The 16,014-nt window shown below is 51.2% G+C and overlaps 1 protein-coding gene across 6 annotated transcripts in view; it reads left to right on the top strand.

The window, feature by feature from the left end:
• COL15A1 (collagen type XV alpha 1 chain) overlaps positions 1-16,014 on the top strand; it is a 134,188-nt gene that overhangs the window by 23,031 nt on the left and 95,143 nt on the right. The gene's annotated exons all lie outside the window — the stretch shown is intronic.

Below are 16,014 nucleotides of genomic sequence, written 5' to 3'. Positions count from 1 at the left end.
ATCGCCTTCGCGCCACATTCCAAATCGCCCAATTCCACCCTCCTCTTGGCAAGAAAAAGAAAGGGCACCCAACTGCCCAGCACAGCAGCTTGGGGTGAAATGAGGATTCCTCCTAAAATGGTCAGCTGGAACCTTCCTCAGGAATCTGCCAAGGCACCCGGTTGCCTGTTGCATAAATTTTAGTCTCCTTGGCTGGACATTCGAGGCTCTCTGACTGCAGTCTCCTAAAGGGAAAAGTAGTTGAGAGTCACAAGAGCTGGGAAGTCCCAACACTGCAGTTAAGGCCTGCAGTCTTAAGCTCCTTCAGCTTCAGTCCTATCATCTAAAAATGGCATAGCCAGAGTCCCCACCCCATCAGACTGTCCTCAGGATTGGCCTGTTGTGAGATTAACATTTCTAAGTCTGAATCTCTCTGGATCCATAATGCTCCCCTTTTTGCTCCAGTGCTAGAGGATATCTCGGGGTCCCATTTCTCCCCTCCTTGGAATCACTCATTTGGCCCTTGTTTTCCTAATTGTGTGGGTTTGCTCACGCTCTGCTCACTCCACAGTGTTCACCTGTGCGAAGCCTCCCAGGCCTATCTCCATTGGCCCCTCCTTCAGGTCCCCTTCCCAGTGTCCCCTGGTGGGCAGGGAGAGCTCCCTCTTTAGGCTCCTGCAGGACTTTCCTGTCCTTTGCTCATGGCTCCAAGCTCAGGTCACCTGTATCAGGGACCTGTGTTGGTGTCTGGTCCTTTTTTTCCAGGGGATCCAATTCCTTGTCCTCTTGATCCCCCAGAGCCCAGACCAGGGCCAAGTCCAGACAGGGTTGGAAGGTGGATGCTGGTTGTGGACAAGGCCAGACTGGGCCCAGGAGAGCGTGAATGATAGTAAGGTCCCCTCCTGACTCTCCTTCTGGGAGGGGAGACAGCAGACCATTCCCCCCTAGAGAGATGTAAATTATGGGGGCCTTGAGGCCTGTGGATAACAACTCTTAAGAGATTTCACTGACCACATAGTATCAATCATGTCAAAGAAATCCAGAAACACCCCAGGCCTTGTGTTTCACTTAGAGAGAGACTTAGAAAGCTCAGAATTAAAATACTCTTTCAAGCTCCTCCTATCATTCAAGGCTCCTCCCAACCCAATGCTACACCCCCATAGAGGAGGTGGGGGGGCCTTCTCCACACTGGAGGACCAGGGATCTTACCATTCTGCTCCTGAGATCTCCAGGACTGGCCTGTCCCGTCCTACCTTGCCCCATGGCCCCAACTCATGCTCTGACACCCGGATAGGCCATAAGCAGCCTCCCCGAGGTCTCTAGCCAAACCTCCAGGACCCTAACAGCATATAACAGAGAAGGGGAAGCACTGTTGTTCACATTCTCCACCCAGACCGTGTTGTATGGGGGAGGAAGATGGAGGCAACTGGAATTGAGTCCGAAGTCTGAGAAGCCAGGGTGTTTAAAAGAGTCACTCTCATCTCAGTGGGGGAGAGCTGAGGACAGCCATTTTGCAGAAGCCTGCTCGTTCAAAGCCTCCTGCTTAGGGAGAGGAGACTGCAACCCCCAGTAAAGCTACAATCAAGACACTGTGTGGTTATTAATATTATATTACACCTCAACAGTGGGGATCAGGTGAGAGCTAAGCTATTAAGTGCATATTAAGCTAAACGGTGCTAGTGGGATTACTGTGACAACTATTGGCATTCATTAGAATTCTTTATGATTGATGATAAATGTGATGAGTTAAGACAGGCATAAAATCGTGCTTGTCCAGAGTCTATTAAGCTCATTCATTCATGCACATGTATATTATATGTTCATTCATTCATTCATCAAATGCTCAATTTATGCCTACTCTAGGCAAGGTCTCATGTTAGGGAGCTGAGGGTGACGCTGGGAGATAAGGAGATGAAACAGAACATGCTGCCTGCCTCCTGAGGGGCTCCTGAAGTCCCTCCACGGGCTGCTGAGGGACACAGGAGAGGGAACAGATAACAGAGTAGTGAGAAATTGGGAGCTTTCTGTGAAACTGGTCCTGGGGTGGAGTGGGGGTTCCTAGGAGATAGTATGACTCACTTGTAGACATCTAGAGAGAGTCTCCTGGAGAATGGGGAACCACCAGGCCCAGCTTAACAGTGTAGCTAGAGTGGCCTTCCCTGGATGTTTTCAGACCCCTGAGGGCCACATGGGGCCAGGGGAAGTGGGGCTGAAGGCAGGAAGTAGCCACCGCAGGCCCCTGCTGGAAGGGGCGTGCCGCCCTGCTCTGTACGGACTTTCCCTGGGGAGCCGCGGCTCTGTCGGAACCACATTTCCCCTGCCTGCAGAACCCTCTCCTGACAGGCCCTGCCCCGGGGGCTGGAGTGCCCAAGCCTCTCTACATCCATTGACCTCCAGGGTCTGACTTGGACAGGCTTCCTGCTGGCCAGCCTTCTTCCCCCACAGCCGGGGCCACTTGGCTGCCTCACCCCAGGCCCTAGGACATTCCTGTTTTCCATCAGTGGGATCTAGTGATTCAGGGTACTTAATATCCCATCAGCCTGGCTGGGAGGTGGCTTGAATGCTGTGCTGTGATTACAGAAAAGCACCATCTCTACCATCTAGTATGGGGCCCTGCCTGGGTCAGTCCATGGTGGAAGCAGCTACAGTCCTGCCCCTGAACCCTGTGCCTGGGTCTCTGGCCCCTGCACCAGACATCTGTGCTGCTGGCTGCCTGCTCTTGTCTCCAGGTCCATGACTGCCCATGACTGGCCTCCATTCAGGTAGTAGGATGCCATGTTGGCCTCAACAGCACAGCAGGTCTCAAACTAGAGTGTGCATCAGAGACATCTAGGTGGCTGGTTAAAACACAGGGTGCTGGGCCTCAGCCCGGAGTTTCTGATTTTGTAGGTGTGGAGTAGGTCCCGAGAATCCGCATCTCTAAAAGTCCCCAGATAACTGCTGCTGCTGCTGCTGCTGCTGCTGCTGCTGCTGCTGCTGCTGGTCCAGAAACCACACTCTGAGAACCACTGGTGTCATGGATAAGCAGATGGGCTATGGAGTTTGAACCCAGGGTGTCTGGGTCCAAAACCTGGCCCAGCCACTTACTAGCTGTGTGACCTAATCCCTCTGCACCTTGATCTCCTCATCTATAAAACAGAGGTAATAAGAACGCCCTCCTCATTGTTACTGTGAGTATTGGATATCCCAGTCCAGGTGACTCACTTGCAATCGTGCTTGGACACAGCACGCCGTAAATGAGCATTCAGTGAATGTGTGAGTTTCCTAGGGCTGCAGTAACAAACGACCACAAACTGGGTGACTTAAAACAGCAGTAACTTATCCTTGTCCAGTTCTGGAGGCCAGAAGTGTGAAGTGGAGGCGTGTGGACTGGGTGGAACTCCTCCCAGGGCTCTAGCAGGGAATCTATTCCTTGCCACTTTCAGCTTCTGGTGGTTGCCAGTGATCCTTGGCTTGTGTCTGCATCACTTTAATCTTCGCCTCCGTGGACACATTGCCTCTTCCTCTTCTGTCTGTCAAGTCCCCTCCATGTGTGTCTTATAAGAACACCCATCGGCCGGGCGCGGTGGCTCAAGCCTGTAATCCCAGCACTTTGGGAGGCCGAGACGGGCGGATCACGAGGTCAGGAGATCGAGACCATCCTGGCTAATATGGTGAAACCCTGTCTCTACTAAAAAATACAAAAAACTAGCCGGGCGACGAGGTGGGCGCCTGTAGTCCCAGCTACTCGGGAGGCTGAGACAGGAGAATGGCTTGAACCCGGGAGGCGGAGCTTGTAGTGAGCTGAGAGCCGGCCACTGCACTCCAGCCTGGGCGGCAGAGCGAGACTCCGTCTCAAAAAAAAAAAAAAAAAAAAGAACACCCATCATTGGATCTAGTGCCCACCCAGATAATCCAGGATGATCTCTTTATCTCAAGATCCTTAACTTAATTACATCTCAAAGACTCTAAATGGAATGAACATGTTTAGGAATGAGGACATGGACGTATCTTTTTTGGCGGTCACCACTGAGCCCACTTTAGGGAACACAGGTTATTATCATTATTAAGTTGTTTCTTGCAACTCCTGCAGTTGGGCCTGGCCTATAGCTTCCTGCCCGGGGGGCAGGGGGCAGGGACGGGGAGGAGGAATAAACTGATTCACAGGTTCCAGCTTCTGGTCAGCTCCACTTTATTCAAGACAACCCATTTTCAGGCTGGGGCAGAGAATTCTGCCTATTAAGCTATACTGGCTATGTTATAGCATTTCAGCATGTTCAGACTTCATTGATCTGAGAAAAAACGCCACTCCCAGCCCCCTAGACTCCTGTCTGGAGCCCTTTGTCCCTGTTAATTGTTCCTTATACCCTGGCAAGTTGTACTTGGCAAAGGATTTTCTCATTCAAAACCCTTCTGGAGACCGGGCGCAGTGGCTCAAGCCTGTAATCCCAGCACTTTGGGAGGCCGAGATGGGTGGATCACGAGGTCAGGAGATCGAGACCATCCTGGCTAACACGGTGAAACCCCGTCTCTACTGAAAATACAAAAAACTAGCCGGGCGAGGTGGCGGACGCCTGTAGTCCCAGCTACTCGGGAGGCTGAGGCAGGAGAATGGCGTAAACCCGGGAGGTGGAGCTTGCAGTGAGCTGAGATCCGGCCACTGCACTCCAGCCTGGGTGACAGAGCGAGACTCTATCTCAAAAAAACACCACCACCAAAAAAATCCCTACTGGATTCTCACTGCAGTCTCGTGAGAGAGATTGTATCACCCTATTTTGCAGATGAGAAAACTAAGGCCCAGGGGGAAAATTGCACAAAGCTGCCTTTCATGGTAATTCTAACATAGTAATTCATGGGAGAGAAAAGAAGACTAATGTCACTGATAATACTAACTACCCCCACCGCTATGCTTCATTCATCGTGTGCCTTTGCTTGGCCCTCTGCTCAGTGTTTTATGTCTATTATCTCAGGTCATTCTCAAAACTCTCTCCTGAAGTAGGTGGCATTCCTCTGCTGCAGATCTAGAAACTGTGGCTCTGAAAGGTGAAGCATCTTCTCCAAAGTTGCCCATCTTTTAAATGCAGAGTCGAGGTTGAGTCTTTCTCCTTAATACCAGGTTGCTCAGAGATCCATTTCCCAACTCTGAAAAAATGTCAGGGCAGACAAGAGGAGAATAGTGGCTGCCCAGTGGCCAGCAGGACTAGAGCCTCCTGCCCTCCCAGAACTGGTCAGAAGACAAAGCCCATGAGAGACCCCTTCTCCTATTGTCAGCAGAGCCCTGTTCCTGGTAGCTGGTAGGGAGGTGCCCAGTGTTGATGTCCCCAGCCATGGGGAGGGAGTCAGGGCAATGGGAACAGAGAGGCAGATGGGCCCAAGGTCACTGAGGGCTGGGACAACAATCAAGGTGTGCTTTCTAGAGTGGGTCAGCCTTGGGTTGAAGTAACATCCCTGGAGAGCAGCAGAGAGAGACTCAACTCCTCGCATCAGACAGATGAGGGCTTAAAATCTCCAGTCTGGGATTTGACAGCTGGGTGCCCTTGGGCAAGTTATTTAACTTCCCAGTGCCTCATTCTTTCGTCTGTAAATTGGGAACAATAAGAGTGGGGTTGTTGTGAAGAATTCAGGGGCTGTAATTAGCATCACCTGGGAAGTTTGTACACCCTCCCCATGCCCAAGCCACACCTGAAACAACTCAATCAACATCTTTGGGAGTGAGGCGTACGTATTAGTAGTGAAAAAAAAAAAAAAAGTCTGCCCAGGTGATTCTACTGTGCAGCCAGGGTTGAGAACCACTGCTATTCAAGTACAGCACTTCGTGCCCAGGACATAGTAAGGGCTCCGTATACAGGAGCTATTGCCAATTCACTCATGCACAAAACATTCATTGAGCACTTACCGATGCCGGGCTCTGGATTACATGCCAGGCATCACCTGTTCACAGCAGCTGTCTGAATTTATTTATGTACTATTTCTAGCATAGCTTCCAATAGAGGGATCATGGGGTTCAGTGCTTTGTGAAGCCAGAACCCCAAGTCCGTAATGCTGGGGAGAAGGTTTTACTGACAGCGAGGAAAGGAGGGAAATGCAGAAAATGTGTCCAAATCAGAGAAACCAAGCCCTGTGTGCGGAAAGAGCAGTCTGAGATCTCCCGGCCCTTAAGGAGGTAGCAGGAGAAGACGGTGTGGGCTTCAGACTTTCTGTGGGCTCCTCTGTAAATACCTGCCCCTACAACACCCCAGTTTCCACAGCGGTGATGTGGAAGGGCTTTCGATGATTGGTTTGATTGTTTTTAGCCGCAGAACTCTTCATTCAAATGAGACTTAATGGAACCCAAATTATTAAACAAATGAAGTCTGAATTGCTTGGGTGTGTGTATATGAGTGTAGGTGAGTGTGTGTGGATGTGGACGTGGGTTAGTGTGTGAAAGAGGGTCTATGAATAGATTGTGAGTGTATGAGTAGGTAAGTGTGTGCATGTGTCAGTGTGTGCTTGTATGAATTTGGGATGAGTGTGGGTGGAGGTGCATGAGTCGGTGTATATTGGGGTATATAAATGTGTGTATAAGTATTTGTATATCTGTGTGTGTGGCATGAACCTTTGAAAGTGTGTGTATGAGTGTCTGTTATGAGTATATGAACCTATGCGTGTGTATGACAGAGTGGTAGAAATAACAGATTTGTTCTGTGGATGTGTGGATGTATCCGTGTGTGCATGTGTGCCTGTGTGTCAGGGGGCCAAGGGGCAGGACTTCTCCTGTTAAGGTCTCCTCGATCCCCCTCCCTCTCTCATCCCCAGCCCTGGAAAATACTGCTTGAAACCCCCTGGTCTATGTGTCTACACTGGCCCTGCCAGCAGTCCTGTGTCCCCTTGGAATGCTGGACCTGATGGCCTCCAGGAGCCATGGGCTGTAGAGCGTTCGTGTCCAGCAGGTCACTGCATGCTCCCATCCCCTGCCCCTCATGTGCCTCCGACAGGCCCCTTCTTCTCCGTGCCATTTTCCATGTGTTTTCCTCCCAGAACCCTGAGCTGAGCCCTCCAGAGCTGCCTGCTGGGTGGGGGTGATGACTCATTTCAGTTGATGTCATCCTCAGGATTCAAGGTCCTCAATGCACTCAAAGAGTCTTTGTTCCCCAAATGGAAAAGGAAAGTCCATACGCTGAGAAGAGCTGACTATGAAACTCTTCCCAGATACTCATGGCTGCTCATGCCTGCCTGCACCTGCCAGCCTTCACTGTGCCACCTGGTCCACATGGTCCCTGTGCCCAGGATCTGTGGCTCTGTGCCCAGGATCCAGGAACCAGAGGTTGAGGGAAGGGGGTAAGGAAGGGATGTAAAGACCCCCACCACAGCAAGACAGCAGGAACCACTGCTTCTTCCTGAGGTTGGATGTGGCTCTTGTACTGCGGCTAACTGCTGCACGACTGAAGGGTCTGCGTGTGTGCGCATGCACATGCTCATGTGTGAAGGGAGCAGTGGTGAGCAGAGCTGGGTCACAGGATAGGGGAGTCGCCCCATGCTCTCAGCAGAGCCGGGTCACCAAATGGGGGAGGCACCCCATGCTCTCAGCAGAGCTAGGTCACAGGATAGGGGAGCCACCCCACGCTCTCTCCTTCAGGGCTGCTCTCCTCAGTTCCTTATCTGCTGGGCCTGTTCATCAATTTTGTTGCTGATTCTCTCGTGGCTAGCAGGTGGTTTTGAGGCTGAACGGAGATGCTGTGCACTGACAGCTTGAGAGTGCCCGGCCCTGGTCAGCACCCAACCCAACGAGCGAGAACTCCCAGTGTTTACCAAATGCTCATACACACCAGGCCCTGTGCTAAGTAGGGTTCTCACTGTGTTGTCTGTTCTCGCGATGGCTCTGTGAGCCAGGTCCCAGTGCTACCCCACTCTACAGATTAGGAGGCTACAGGGAGGCGAGGTGACCTGTGGAAGGCCCATGAGTGGCAGACCCAGGACTAAGCCTAGGTCTGTCTGATGCCAAAGCCCAGGCAGTTAGCCCTTACCTGTGGCTGTCACTTGAGAGTGGGCATCAGATCGATGCAGGCCAGACCCTGAAAGACTGTGATTCCATAGGCCCAAGCAGGAGGGGCAGACCTCTGACTTTTAAAAGCTCCCAGGGTGACTCTGATATGTGACTAGGGCTGCAACTTTCACACCGTGCCACCCTACCTAGTCCCATTTGAATCTTGACTCCAACTGCTTATTAACCTCATGGACTTGGAACAGTAATTTAAGCCTCAGTTTTCTAACCTGTAAAATGGGGATAATAACGTCATTCCATCTCATAAAGAATCAAGTGTAAGGATGAACTGATTTGTGGAAAGCCCTTTGAACAGCACTTAGTATGCAGCAAGCCTGCAGGAAATTTTAGCTGCTGATGCCGTTGTTTCTTGGCATTCTGTTCGTTGAGAGTCCCCTTTGCCAGGCTCTGTGCTGGTTGCCGAGGACCGAGAGATGAGTTGGCATAGCCCATGCCCAGGGCCCATGTCGAAGCATATGAGAGCAAGGGGAACTGGCCACTGGACTGCAGACAGATGAGGGTGTCTGGGAGGAAGGATGGAGGGGGACTGTGGGAACACAGAGGTGTGCAGCTGTGCCTGGGAGAGCCACAAGGAAAGCTTGGAAGGCAATGGGCTGTAACAGGCAGAGCCCAGCTTCACATCTTCAGTGCTGGCTGCTGCACTGAGGATTCTGAGTGAGTGACTTCCTGTCTCTGGGGCTTGATTCCCTCCTTTGCAAAATGAGAGAATGATCCCTGCGTTGCTTTCCTTCTGGCAGAAGGAACAGGTAAGAGGATGCTTTGGAAACAGGAGAGGATACTGGACAGGTGAGGACTACTTCCTGCTGGGCTAAGTGCTTTTCAGCTGCTGGCCAGGAAAAGCAAGCTGCAGCCAGGACCCCAGCTCCAGGCCTCCTCAAATCGTCTTCTCAGTTTAGGTCAGAGGCTCAAGAAATCAAGAACGAGAGAACAACAGAGAAAGAGAGCAAGAGAGAAAGAGAGAGAGGGAGAGACAGAGAGGGAGGAGAGCATATACAGTAACTTCATTGAGCAGGAAAATTCCTATGCTATATATGAAAACCGGAAAAGAGAAGGAGGCGTTCTAAGTTTACATGTAGAAAAATGCTCTTCTGTAATTCAGAAAAATAGAGTCTTTGATTGTGGCCGAGCCAGGTCTCCTTTCTAAGTTGATCCAGGATTTTTTCCCTGGCAGGGAAACAGTTCTTTTTCTAAGAAATGCATCGGGTGATAGGTTTTTCTAAGAACCTCTCGCATCTTTGCTGGGTGCAGATGGACCCTCAGGCACCGTGAGTTGTGTTGTGTTCATTTTCCTCAGAAAGGGAGTCAGGTGGAACCAGGAGCCCCCGGAGACTCCAGCCTGGGTGGGGCTAAGTTTCCACACAGGCAGAGAGCTGTGACATTTTCCTGAGCACAGTGCTCCTTGCCTCTGGCCAGGCCTTGCTGGCCAAAGACAAGGAAGTCTATGGGGAGGGCTGGGTTTGTCCCGGCCCCTGTTGGAGTCATTCCTTCCAGGCCTGAAGGCTGTGGACTGAAAGAACCGGCAGTTAGGGGTGGTTAGAAAAACTGAAACACAGGCGGGAGACAAGGAGGAGGCAGACGATGAGGTTGTCAGACCTGGCAAGGGCCTTTGGAAAATATTTAGTCCAAGGCTCCAGTTTGACAGATATTGAACCTGAGACTCAGAGAAGGGAAGGGACTGCTCAAAGTCATATGCTAAGTTGGTGGCAGAGTCCACCTTGCAGGCTGAGGCCCTTTCTGCCACCCCATGCAACATCTGAGAAGTCAGGATGTAGAAGTTGAGGCTGACTTGTGTGTGGTCTCAGAGGGGTAGAGCTAGGCCCAGCCAGCTGGGTGGGAGTTGCAGGGAGAGTTGCCTCAGTTCAACAACATGAGAAAGGACTTCTGAAGACTTCGAATTGTGCAGTAATGGTCAGGTGGCCGTGAGTGGAGATGAGCACGTGGAAGCCAGGTGGCTTTGGATGGGTGAGCATCGTAGGAGGCTCCTCCCCAGATGGTGAGCTGCACTGTCCCACATAGTCTGCGGTTGCTGAACTCCTGTCCCTCCAGGGAGGTGGGAGAAAGGGAAGTCACATGCCAGAAGGTGTGATTTAGACATACCCAGGGTCCTTGGGGGCCACCTCTCTGTAGGGGTGTCCAAAGGGCAGGGAAAGAACAGTCCTAGAAGATGCAGGAACCCTACCCTCCCAACTCGCTGGCAGGACAAGCTGACAAAGGGCAAGGAAGAGGGACACGTGGCTTCTCCGAGGGTCTGCCCCCATGCTGCAGAGGAGGGGCATTGAACACCTCTTCTCCCCAGGGGCTGAGTGCCAGGAAACTCAGGCGAGAGGAGCCCTTCTGGGGTCCCAAGGGCAGTCCCCCCACCTTACCCTACATACCCTTATCCTACTGGTCCAGCCCCAGGCCACAGGCAGTATAGGGTCATCTGGACCCTCTGAGCTCCGGCCCCTCAGTGGGAATACACCGACCCACTTGCAGGAGTGACCATGGCCCCGTTTAAGCAGACTGAAGTGTGCGGTTGGTCTTTAGAGACGTGTGTGGGAATGGCAGAGAGGCAGGAGGGGCACCTTCGGCCTTCCCCAGCACTCGGTGCAGGGAAACAGCTGAGGAGGGAAGGGAGGTGTTATGGGTTCTAGGCCTGGCTTGGCCACACTCACTGCATGACCTCAGACCTGCTTTCTTGGGTCCCTTACAGACCTCTCGCTTTGAGTCTGTTGTTGGGATCCCGGTTCACAGCCCAGGTGAAAAGCCCTCCTTGCAGTTGGTGGAAGCGCAGTTCCCGTAGAGACCGCCAGGGGCCGCTGCCGCGCACAGTCCCGGGGCGTGCTCAGCCTCCCTCGCGGCCTCCGTCGGGACATCTCCTTAGCGTTCCTTCACCTGGAGCAAGGAACGCTCCTTAGCCTCCTCCGGCCTTAAATGCTAACTACCGCGAGCGCTGGGCTCAGGTCCCGGATGATCATCTGTGAGAGGGAGCTTTGCAAAGCCAGCTACAGTTCTCTAGGGAGGCAAGGCTCCAAAGCTCAGGCTAGTCCCGGGCACTGCTTCAGGACCCCACAGATGCAAGGACTGATTCCAGCCCATCGCACGGAAGGGGAAACCAAGGCCCAGCGGGGTAGGGGAGGTGCCAGATGATGTCCCCGAGCCTGTGGCAGAGAGGAGGAGGAGAGGTGAGGGTTCGTTCCTGTTCTTCATCTCTGGCCAAATCACTGTCATCTGTGTGGAAGGAAAACCTGAACCCTGCTCTGTTTGTTTCTTCATGGCTGGGATTCCGCCTGGTTTCCATGGAAACTGGCTTTGGGCCCTTGGGAGGAAAGTCGCACCCTGCCCTGACTGCTCAGATTTCCCTCTGCCTCTGAAGCCGTCTGATTTCTCCTCTCTGCGCCCTGAGGAGGGGCCACCCTAAAACTGCACTTTGGAGTGTGAGCTAGATTTGAGGGAGGAAGGCTCAGGCTGTCTCTCCCTGTGTCCGCTCCTTCATCCCCTTGGCTCTGTGGATGTTTAGAGGCGGGGGGATGACTTTGGCCCTTTTTGCAGAGTAAGATTGGGGCCCGCGTGTGTTGGGGTGCTGCTGAGCCAGACTGGAAAGATTTAGATGTGAGAAGATGGGGAAGAGTGATGTCACTAGAAGGAATAGCATGAGTGAAGGCAAAGACAGAGGGGGAGAATGAGGAGATGAAGCAGAAAATGTCTTGAATGGAATTTTGCTTTTATGCTGATGGCACTGGGGAGCCATTGAAGGCTTTGGAGCTTGTAATAGGAGCAGATGACTGCTAATGGTCACCTAGATAGTGAGCTGCTTGAGCGCACATGTTCCAGGCTTAGCTCCATGTTTCCAACGCTACGCAAGGCACAATGTGGGGGCTTTAGAAATATGATCAAATTCATGAATTGGAAAGGTAAGTTGAAAAAACCCCATTGGAAATGAAGCTATCTCTAAGCATTTATGAAGTGAGAGAATAAGACTGGTCAGATGTAGCCCCAGGAGGTGTTTGAAGGCAGTGAAAATACATAGAATAAATCACAGTGGATGTGGCTCTGAGAGTCCATCTGGTCTAACTCTCTGATGGGGAAACTGAGATCAGGGACGGGGAGCAGCTGGCCCAAGGTCACAGACAGAGTCTTGAACCTGAGTCCTTCCTCCCCTCCCTGGGTCTCTCATTGCCCCATGGATTCGTGCCTCCTAGGTGGGCTCCCTGGGCCAGTGGACCCAGCGTCGTGGAGGTGGGAGGGAGCTTGGACTTTTCAGGTGATGGATGGGCATGCAGTGAGGTCATTGTTGGATGTTGGACTGGAGCCCAACCCCAGTGACTCTTACCAGGGCCTCAGACTGTGAGCCTGGCACCTTCAATTCTGGAATGCCTAGGATTTTTTTTAAATATATATACTTTAAGTTCTAGGGTACATGTGCACAACGTGCAGGTTTGTTACATATGTATACATGCGCCATGTTGGTGTGCTGCACCCGTTAGCTCGTCATTTATCTTAGGTGTATCTTCTAATGCTATCCCTCCCCCCTCCCCCCACCCCATGACAGGCCCTGGTGTGTGATGTTCCCCACCCTGTGTCCAAGTGTTCTCATTGCTCAGTTCCCACCTATGAGTGACAACATGCGGTGTTTGGTTTTCTGTCCTTGTGATAGTTTGCTCAGAATAATGGTTTCTAGCTTCATCCATGTCCCTACACAGGACATGGACCCATCCTTTTTTATGGCTGCATAGTATTCCCATGATGTATATGTGCCACATTTTCTTAATCCAGTCTATCATTGATGGACATTTGGGTTGGTTCCAAGTCTTTGCTATTGTGAATAGTGCTGCAATAAACATACGTGTGCATGTGTCTTTATAGCATCATGATTTATAATCCTTTGGGTATATACCCAGTAATGGGATGTGGAATGCCTAGGATTTAGTTCAGCCAGCAAACACTTCCTGAGGACCTGCTCAGGGACAGAGCCTGGGTGTGGGGGGGACAGGGAGAAGTGGACCCCAGTTCCTACACTTAAGGAGGTTCCAAGATGGTAGGGTCAGACACCTCTGTGATATAATGCCATATATGTTACATAGAGTCAGGGCCAAGTACAGGAGCAGGAATGCCCAGACTACCTGGTGGGGGAATCCAAGGAGACTTCATGGAGGAGGTGATGACATTGAAGTTGGGCCCTGAGATGTGTGGAGCAGTTCCTCAGGTGTAGGGAACAGCATACACAAAGGCTCAGAGGTGTAAAAGGTAGGACCCATTCAGGATACCTTGAGATTTCCAGTATGACAATTGCATGGGGAAATAGCAGGGTAATAATAATCGTGAAAGAAATGGCAGCTACCATTTATTAAGCACTCTGTGTGCTAAACAGCGTGCCAAACATTTTAGGTATATTATTTTATTTAAGTCACACAATTGTCCTCTAAGAGAGGTATTATTATCTGGGGATAAATGTGGGCTGCTTCCAAGAATCCTCAGGCTGCAGAGTTCCGTGATCAGCCCCCATCGGCATGCTCTGCGCCAGTCCCCAATCCCCTCCAGAATGGTGGGATGTCTTCCCACCAGCTGTGATCTCCACCCTCCTCCCTTCCTGCCCAGCTCCGAGCCATCCCAGGTCAAGCCCATGGACCCAGTTGCTGGGCTTGTTTGTCTTGGCTCCCTGGCTTCTCCTCTGCTCCCTGGTGGCTGCCTGAGCAGGTGGCCCTCCTGCTGGAGGCCAAGGGGAAATGAGCCAGCAGGCCCAGGCGCAGCCACGAGTGAGCGTGGGTCACTCCAGGCCAGGGGTCGTCCCCCACCATGCCATGCCATGGGACAGTGGATGTGGAGGGATGTGGTGGGGGTTGCTGAGAGCGGGGCTGGGCTGCTGGGGCTGACTTGGGCTTGCTCTAGATTCATGGCTGGGCTCCCTCTTGGCGGACCCTGTGGAAACAAGGCCTGCGGGCCAGCGCCTATCCATGTGTCCTGTCTTGAAGGGCTGAGGCCTAGGGGGATGGAGGGCGGGAGGGTTAGGAAGGGATCTTTTTTTGCAGACTTTGGTTTTTGTTAAGCTTATACCTTGCATTTCCCATCTGTTGTCTCATTGAATCCCCACATGGGAAGTGGGCAGGGACCTCCCCTGATAGCAGGAATTCATCGTCCAAAGGCTTTGTGTTTGGTAAAGAGCAAAGGCAGGATCTCATCACAGCTGTGTCCAAAGAGGAGGGTGTTCTCCGCTGCAGGCTGCCTCCTTTGCCCCCTCTGCAGCTGACCAACCACCGGCCAGGGCCTGGAGTGGTCGGGGGCTGTGGGAGGGCTCTGGGACTCATGGTACCAAGACTCTGCCACCCTTGCTTTGCTGCCCCATCTGTCGCTTCCTGGCTGTGCCTCCTGGTCATGGAAGTCTCCCTGAACATCAATTTCCCTATCTAGAAAGCAAGGATGTTGGATAGATTAATGAATTTTTGTTTTTGCGCAGACTCCTGGGCATAAGAATTCCCAGAATTGCCACACGCAAGCATGGATCTACTGGCCATGGGAAGCACTGGGCTGGTTTAAGCAATGAGCTTTCTGAGTGGGAGCCTCTCAGGCCTGTCTCCCTCTGTCCCCTGAACCCCTACCTGGCCCTGGATCCCTCAGAGACACCACTTGGAAACAAGCCACAGGATGTGAAGCCCTGGCGCTTTTACTCTCTGTGGCACCAGGAATTTTCCCAGCAGAAAGAGGCTTCCCCCTCCTGTTCCCAGCAGGAGAGAGAGAGGAAGTAGAGGAAAAGCTTTTTACTGGATTGGACAAGTGAAGAAGAAAGCAGAGCTATCAGTAGGGTGTTTGTGGTGTTGTTTTGTTTTTATCTTTAAACCGTGGAGGAGAGAAAAGAAATCTCAGTGGGATGTTTAGTTCTCTTTGTTTCTTTTCCTTCTTTTTTTCTTTCTTTCTGTACAAAGATAAGCTGAATCTGAGTGAGGAAAAGCAAGAAGAATAGGTTTTAGGATTTCTAAAAGTGGATGCAAGGAGTTAATCTCTTTAAAAATATGTAAATGTCTTTACTTTTCATACCATGTATATGCCATAAAATAGGAAAAAGTATAAAAGGATATCCAGTGAAAAGCAAGTCTCCCAGCCCCCAGTCACCAGCTTCCTTCCCTGGAGACAACCGCTGCCCCCAGTTTCTTGTGTATTCTTCTAGAGATATTGTAATATACCATATACATTTAAATATCTCATATATTTACTTTGTATTAGTACATATATTTCCAACTGATAGCAATTCAGTTCTGCACCTTGTTATTTTGTCTGTTTTTACGTAATACATCTTCTTGATTTTTTCATGTTAGCACTTAAGGAACCGCATCTTTTGAAATGCTGCCTTGGATTTCATTGTGTGAACCTATCATAATTTATTATATTCATCATTCCCAAAGATGAATGTTAGATAAATTTAAACCACAATGCAGTGAATATTTTTGTGTGTGCTTTATATTTCACGTATGAACTTTATCTGTTAAAAAATTCATAGAAGTATGACTACTGGGTCAACAAGTACATGCACATTTGCCATTTTGATAAATGTTATCAAATTGCTTCCCACCACATTATACCAATTTATGTTCCTGCCAGCAACGCAGGAGGCCTGCTGCCTTAAACCCTTGCCAACACAGCGTATTCTGATCTTTGCCAGTTTGATAGGGAAAATGGTATCTCTTCGTAATCTTAACTTGTCATTTTCTCATTATGAATGAGGTTGAGTATTTTTCATATGTTTAAGATTTTAGGCCGGGCGCGGTGGCTCAAGCCTGTAATCCCAGCACTTTGGGAGGCCGAGACGGGTGGATCACGAGGTCAGGAGATCGAGACCATCCTGGCTAATACGGTGAAACCCCGTCTCTACTAAAAAATACAAAAAACTAGCCGGGCGACGAGGCGGGCGCCTGTAGTCCCAGCTACTCGGGAGGCTGAGACAGGAGAATGGCGTGAACCCGGGAGGCGGAGCTTGCAGTGAGCTGAGAGCCGGCCACTGCACTCCAGCCTGGGCGGCAGAGCAAGACTCCGTCTCAAAAAAA

This window comes from Rhinopithecus bieti, unplaced genomic scaffold, assembly GCF_001698545.2.
Source record: "Rhinopithecus bieti isolate Rb0 unplaced genomic scaffold, ASM169854v2 scaffold_16773, whole genome shotgun sequence".
NCBI classification, from domain to species: Eukaryota; Metazoa; Chordata; class Mammalia; order Primates; family Cercopithecidae; genus Rhinopithecus; species Rhinopithecus bieti.
This window is presented reverse-complemented; position numbering and strand designations above follow the sequence as displayed.